The sequence below is a fragment of the Branchiostoma lanceolatum genome, chromosome 11 (genome assembly GCF_035083965.1).
Source record: "Branchiostoma lanceolatum isolate klBraLanc5 chromosome 11, klBraLanc5.hap2, whole genome shotgun sequence".
NCBI classification, from domain to species: Eukaryota; Metazoa; Chordata; class Leptocardii; order Amphioxiformes; family Branchiostomatidae; genus Branchiostoma; species Branchiostoma lanceolatum.
In genome coordinates, this window is record NC_089732.1 from 8,565,883 (window position 1) to 8,573,689 (window position 7,807).

Sequence of the window (7,807 nt, forward strand, 5' to 3'; positions counted from 1 at the left end):
GTGAGAAGTAGAGAGAAAACCAATTCAGTACCAAGGACAGCTCAACTTGCATTACAAGATTATTTCGCTAGACGCCGCTCGTTCACTGCTGGTAATACAAACAAGCAGAAATTTGGCATAGGTGAAATTTGTTTCATTCGGGAATATCTTGAATAACGATCAGAAAAAAAAGAAGCACTCTTGAGCCATGGATATTCTTTTTAACAACAGTTGGTTGGGGGAGAGTATGGACACCCCGGTAAACTAACTAGGATAGCACCTAGGCTGCAATTGTGTGAGAAGCAGACAGAAAACCATCTCAGTACCAAGGACAGATCAACTTGCATTACAAGATTATTTCGCTAGACGCCGCTCGTTCACTGCTGGTAATACAAACAAGCAGAAATTTGGCACAGGTGAAATTTGCTTCATTCGGGAATATCTTGAATAATGATCAGAAAAAAAGAAGCACTCTTGAGTCATGCAAGAAGCTATAGCTACTGTCTGAAGTTGAAGAAAAAAAGTGAGGCATCATTGGTTATACGTGTATTCATTATAAGACTTGCCTCGTGTTTTCTGTTGAAGTAAATGTATTGGAAACTTTGATTTTGAGCGAACCCTCTCATTGCGTCATCCTTCCGGACATTTACTGTTCAATTTAAAAAAAAATCCAGACAACTTAATACTGATATCAGTGCACTGACCAGCGCTAGGGGCAGGCCCACGCATGATCCATCTCCCTGAACTACTTTCAGTCCCAGCGGAGGTATCAAAGGTGGGTAAACAAAAGCCCCATCACAATGATAGGGGAATAAATGATATTGTAAAAACGCAAATCGCCACTCAGGGTTTGAGATTGGAACAAAAGACGCCACTGAGAATGCGGGTGCCACAGGTGTCTATACTCGGAAAAGTAGACTGATACTTTTGTCTGAAAGGAACCAACAGATGTCTGGGAAATAATGGCGGGCGTTACTTCTCATTCAAACCATTCACTGCAATGAAAATGACACAGCGGTAATTGATTTTCTCTAAGGACTTAACAGAAGAAAGTGTCCTCCCTTGAGTTTTGTGAAGATTTGCTACAGATACCCAAGTCAAATGTGGCAAAAAGTTCACTTTTGCCAGGAGTACATCTGATAGTACAATGCGCCAATATCTTAGTGAGTCTTATTCGTAAGTTCTTGCCAGAGGGCTTATTGCACGATGAAAAAATGTATAGGAAAGGTAAACAGACAGTGCGGCTAGTTAATAATGGTGACAAGTGGAGCAAGTTACTTTTCTAAGAGCTGCTACGATCTACGCTTTTTGGGTTTGACTTCTTTTTCGGTAGCAGTGGAAGACGAAGTGTCCCATTTTTTCTGCAAAGAGTGGGTTTTGAGGGTTGCAGTTTGAACGGCATGTCAACGACATGACACTCTGTTCTGGTCCGTCAATCTTAGCCGTGGCGACTCTTGTTAGAGGCTCAGGGAGTCTTTTGCCTTTACATGTATAACTATCTAATATTTCACCCCCTACAAACAAAAGATGCCCTCTAAAAGTCGCTGTGGCCTTTCTGTTGCACGACTGCTCTTTACATCTGACACTGGAAAATATCATCGCTTCATTTGTGAACTTTGTGATACAATTTGGTGAATACATGGTGGGACAGAAATGAAGAAGAGAAGAGAATAGAAAAGAAGAAAGAAATGAAACAAAATAAATCATGTTAGGTAAAATTTCAAATGAAAAAAGTGAATGTGGAAGTGAGCTAACAACAGTAACAACGTCGTGAACAAAGCCAAAATTGTACACTTTTTATTGCAGTTTGTGCACTCTGATACCAAACTGGACATCCCGGAAGGACACTGAAGCATTCGAACGCGGCCTCCATCCCAAAGGGAAGCTTTTCGGGCGTAAATTGAGCGAAAGAATTTAATGTCTGATTCGATTGTGAGACCGCGGAGGCCGATTGATCCTGTTCCGGGCGAGTCCCGATAAAAACACATCGCGTCTTTGTCCGCTGCTGATCCACTCTTCTTCAGCCGATGTGGTCGCGTGAGGTCATGATTCGCGCTAATCCAGTCTAACCGCTGTTGTCGCACAGCCAACAGTTTTCGGATTAAGCCTTTCTAACGAGATTTTCGGCCCATTTTGAGGCCGTCAGCGCTCGGATGACGGATGGTTTCCCCGGGCTCAGCTTGCCCGAATTAAGCGCACGTTGAGATAACTTTATTGCCTCCGCCAGCGCTCGGCTTTGTTCGGGGATCACGTCGGTAATTGGATCGTCATCGGACGGAATTTGTGTTCCTGTGCCCTAATGAGATTATACGTGTTGATCAGTGTTGTGAGAGGCGCCGGTGCGAGCCGTGACGGCGGGGATTAGCGTCAAACTTTACTGCAGTAGGGAGAAAGACGATAAACCGTTTGGCGCGAGGAAGCGGCTTTGTACGGGGACTAGGAACTCCAAATCAGTGCTGTAATATTGGCATTGTTGAGACGCACAGATTAGAGCAATTTCATTTTACTTTGTGGAGGGATTTAGAAAAGGTAAAGCCAATAGAAGTGTATCACAAATCACATGAGAAAGGTATTGAAGGGAGACAAGCAAACTTTTATGAAGTTAGAGCTGTCTTTCGAAACTACGTCAGTTTTGTCAACTTTTGTGATTTTCTTGGTGTTATGGGTTGATTTGATGGAAGCTTGTCAAAACAGAGTTTTAAGAGACTCGGTTACTGTCAAAGTGATTATGAGAATTTCCTGAACTTTTCATGACATCATAATTTGCCTTTCGCGGTAGCTATGGTAACGAAGCAGAGACGTTCATCATTTATCTAAACTTTATTTCGAGCAAAGTATGAATTATAAAACATAAACACACACGTATACACACGTACATAAGCACAATTAATGTAATGTACATCATAGATTTAGATTCCAGTAAAAAGTGTACATTTATTTGTAAACAGATTCAATGATCAAGCCGACGAGGTTCATCAACCCAGACAGCTGAAGTAGTAGCTTTGTAAAGCAGTGTTTCGCTTTCAGATCTTATTATTGGAGAGTGACAGCGAGTTTGAACTTTATGTATGTGAAACAGGATAAAACTTCCTTCTGTTCTAGCTGCATGTAGAAAATTCTCAGAGCAACCGTTCAGACCCACCAGCGCGCTTATTTAGATACATACAGACTTTACCCGAGCCGATCGCGGGGATTATAATTTTCCGGCCCGTTCCATAATGAGATTAGGGGGTTGCAGGCCGATTTTCCCGGCTAATGTGGGCGCGAAAAATCTTATCATGTCGGTGCATGACGTGATCCATCATGGCGGCTGTCAGACGAGCCAAAGCACACACCGCCAGCCTCGCTGTGAGATGTCAGGATCGCTACATTTACACTCATGTTAGATATTTGTAATTTCAAAGTCTCCCATTTTTGTAGCCAACTTGTATTTTGAAACAGTATTTATGATATGAATACATTCGAATGAAAACCTTTCTTGGCTGTAGACGTAGGCTGTACGAGTTGGGCCCTTTTATTTCTGACGGCATATCCGTTCCATTGAACTCTGTTTTCATTGTACTCTACGAGGCCAGAAAATACGTCACAGAGTGCTTTAGAAACAGTGTAGTAGAACTTATATGCCATAAGAAAAAAGTCCGACCCGTAGAGCCTGTTAAGGAGGATACAGTTGTGTATGATTTTCATTATGTATTCATAACACAAATACTATTTCAAAGTACGAGGGGACTACAAAAATGGAAGATTTTGAAATTTCAAATATCTACAGAAATCTCGAAATGTAGATTATTTTCCCAGAAATGAAAGTCTTTACTGTTGAATATCTATATTTCGCATTGCCTGTACAAAATTCATCTAGGACAAATTGAATATCATTCTTTTTCATCTGATCATTTCTCTCTTCATCATGTTGATTGTTGTGAGCTCCATCCGTCCATGTATTGTTAGCGATTGTCGTCAGTGTAAGTTTCGATTAACGAAAAATGAAAACCACTTTGATATTCTGGACCTCTCGTTCCCGGAGCAGCGTGTGTTCGTTATTCTGGGTACGAGAATATATCATTCCACAAGTGGTTGCTGTCTGCGCATGCGTATCGTGTATCAGGTGCGATGGACAATCGACTCGTATGTCACTGTTTACTGTCTCACTCATCAAAGGTTAATTCGTAGGGCTGCGGGAATCGAACCCCATACCGCTGGTTACCTCTCGTCACCTGCACCCTGTATCCTCCCCAACCCGAAATCGATTGTCGTCGCACGCGTAATCACCTGTTTGGGTGCGAATATCGATGTCACAAAGACAACAAACTTTCCTGACGCAGAACACACAGTCGGTCCAAACATGGCGGCCGTACAGCCCACATCTGGCCCCTCCCCGCACATGTGGCCCGGACCTCGACACGTACTATTGTTTTAACCTTAAAATAAATACACCGGTGATAATTTGTTTTTCTTGGCTGTTTGTGCAAGGATATACAGAGTTCAGTGCCACCCAGCAGTCGGACGGGAACACGGGGCCAAACTAGCGGGTCGTCATGGCAACGGCCGAGCTTCTCCGAGATGTTTGGGCCGGGTCAGAGACCTCAGAGACCATCATGTCTAAACGCCGTGCCACGGAAAGGAAATAACATTTCATTGGATTTACATTATCCGTGTAAGACTCTCTACCAGAGTGTTGGGGAAAGGAATACTGTATCGGCTGAATGAATGAGTGAATGAACGAAATATTTGTTTACTCACTAAATCAGCGTCATATTTGTGCTGCTCTTCTTTGCAGAAAACGAAGGAAGATGAAAACCGAATGAAGGAAGGAAGGAATGAGCGCATAACGGAATGACTGAACACAAGACGGTGACATTTCTGACTAACAGAAATGTCACCGTCTTCGTAATCAATTCATTGCATCGAAGGAAGGTCAAGAATAGTGTGAAATGACGAAATGAATGAATGAACGAACCAATTAAGAAAATGATGATTGCAGAACAGTTTATGGTCGTTCTTAATTCATCAAAATGCTGTATGTCCTTTATTATCATGTTTTTATGGGACTATAACTTTATTACCAGGTTAGGTTTATAAATTGGGCTGAAGTTGATGAACTTTAATCATGACTATTTCTGGAGTGGGCTGAAAAGTAAAGTTTACACAATTGTCAAAACGGGGCTGAAACAACACTGTTACTTTAGTCAGGTTTACATTTGGAGTTTCCTTTTGTTTAAACATCGGCTGATCCGTTTCGCACATGTCCGTCCGGGAGGGTACTGTTCCTTCCAGATGGGCCGGGGTGGTGCGAGATGGTCGGGCTGGAAAAACTAACCTACGCCGCCCCCGGGACAGAGTTTGTTCCACTCCCGGGCTGAGGCACGTTCGGAAAACAAACGTTTCGCTAGCACGGTCCCCCCTGCCTCCCCGAACTATTAATCACCGCTCACCCCACCAACTTTCCAATAACATGTTGTTTTACAGGATAGCCATCGCTCCCGGCTTGACAAACAACGTCAAACGACGATAAACTTCGTAATTTTCCAGCCGATCGCGGCGATCAGATAAGGGTGGATGTAGCGTGTGCTTCGTATGAAGTTAACCAACCGTGGAGCTCCGGAATGATGGGCAGATGGGGCCATGTGTTTATCAAACGAACACGATTTATTTGAGAATATGACAAAAACGAACGCCAGCGATGAAAACTGTAGTCATGACCTCCGACCTAGCGGCGGAAAGTTTGCCTGTGTGTGGCTCGCGACTCGGAGGCAAACTTGGCTCAAGTTTAGGCTTACATGTCTTCTGTGTGTTTCTAAGACATGTGGTCCGTCCGGGGCCCTCAGCTGCTTGTAGGAACTGGAGAAGGAGTTGATGGAATTTGAGCGTTTGTTTTTTCTTGTCACTGATTTTGTTATTGTAGTGGCTGGTCCGGCGGAGTTAGTGTGTAAAGCACCTGTGAAATGAAAAGACGTTGAAGACTTGGAGGGCGTGAAATGAAAGTTTTACAGTCGCTGCGGTAGGGAGGGGGAAATACTTTCCCGCTAAATTCTTTCACGGTGGAGAAAAATAAGTTTCGGGAACATTTGTGCAAATGTTGTCGGAATGTAAACGCACTTCCGCAAGTCGTTGGCCCACGGAGGACTAGAGGTCGTGTTCTCGGGCGGTCTCGTCGAGGCATCGCTGTCGGGAAATGTATCAACATGCGAGCGAAAAGTCAACTAGCCCCACCAAGTATGCCAACCAGCTTGGCGAGATGAAACGCGCCGCTGTAGAATTAATCCAGGCGAGATATGTGCGGGGAAAACAAATAAATGACCACGGTCGTCCAAACTGCTCCCCCCGCCAAATATGTTCCGCACATGTGCGGTGGCGGAGGCATCGGTTTCCGATCAGACCGTGTGTTTTGATTCGCACGGCAGTCACCACCACAAACTCATACCAGGCCTCTCGCCCGTGATTGACAGCTGAGAAGGACGACCTAATAATGTGCTAACAGCAGACGAGTGGGAAGGGAAGCGGCCCATCAAGCACCGCTCCCACATCTCCCCGGCCCTCTCCGCTGACAGATGGGCCGTGAGGACCTTTAGCCCCGCAAGGAGGCTGGGTGGCATCTCAAGACATGTCTAATTCCTTCGCTCATACTGCACCTGTCTTAGGGGAGCATGGTCACATTTGCCGCTCGCCATCATGGTATTTCAAGGAAACTGCTCCGGACATATTTGATGTAGCTTTACGACATGTCGTTAGTAGGAGGATATTGACATTCTTGGGATGCCAGCAATGTCCTGTTAAAACTTTTGATCGAATGAATGTAGGAGAAAAAGGGACGGAAAGAAAAGACGAAGGAGAGAGACGGAAAGAAAGACGAAAGGAATGAAGGATAAAAGAAGGAAGGATTGGACGGGGTTAAAAGATGGAAGGAAAGTTCTCTTTGGCGACAAAATGTTAGACTTTCATAAAGGTCTTGCCTTCCTGCAGTTTGGACTCGGTTTCCAGGAGTCTGAAATTGGCAATAACTCCAGCCAGAGTACGTCCCCCGCCCTAAGCTGACATGTTCCATAGTTCCCTGTCCAAGCCGTGGCACGGGAGGCCACTGGAAATATTCCCGCAAAATGAGGGTCAGCCTCCCCGACACCGGTTCACACCTGTACGGAGAGAGAGATGGGGGAGGGGGGCGGAACGTGAGGGAACCTGCTGGGTTAGGAATGGAGGGTGTGACGGACGCGGACTCCCTGCGACTTGACGCCCCACACCTCCACACACCTGTTCGGGGATAGGATACCGACGGGCCCGTTTCTGGGTCCTCACTGTGCCCCATCGGCCGGGGCAGCTGTTGGTCAGTCTTTAGATCAGGACACATAAACTTTATTGTAGGGATGGCTTCCTCTAGGGACCCTATATACGATGTGGCAGAATAGAAAAGGGTCGGTTTCTAATACGATGTCTTTTTTGTGAATATCAAGAGCTGTCAAATATTAGTCCAAAAATATATTGAACATTGACAGTAGATAAGGAGAAGCAAGAACACCTTTCCTGCATTTCAGACGTTGCCCAACCAAGCCGCCAAGGTAAAAATGCTATCAAATTTCACGTGATTACTAGTATCTCGTTGGGTGTTCAGGACGCGCGCTGCAAAATTAGACACATATGACAAGTGTTTCAACTGTCAGAGTCTACATGGAATGTACATAACTCAAACAACACAGAGCAGGGAGTTCAGACTAGTAGACAGAGTGAAAGACAGTGTTTGGGGACCCACAATGACCCGTGAGTAATATACTTCTAGTGTGGATACGAATGGTTGAAATAACAGTAAATTTTACATTTTTTATCTTAGCGTTGAAAT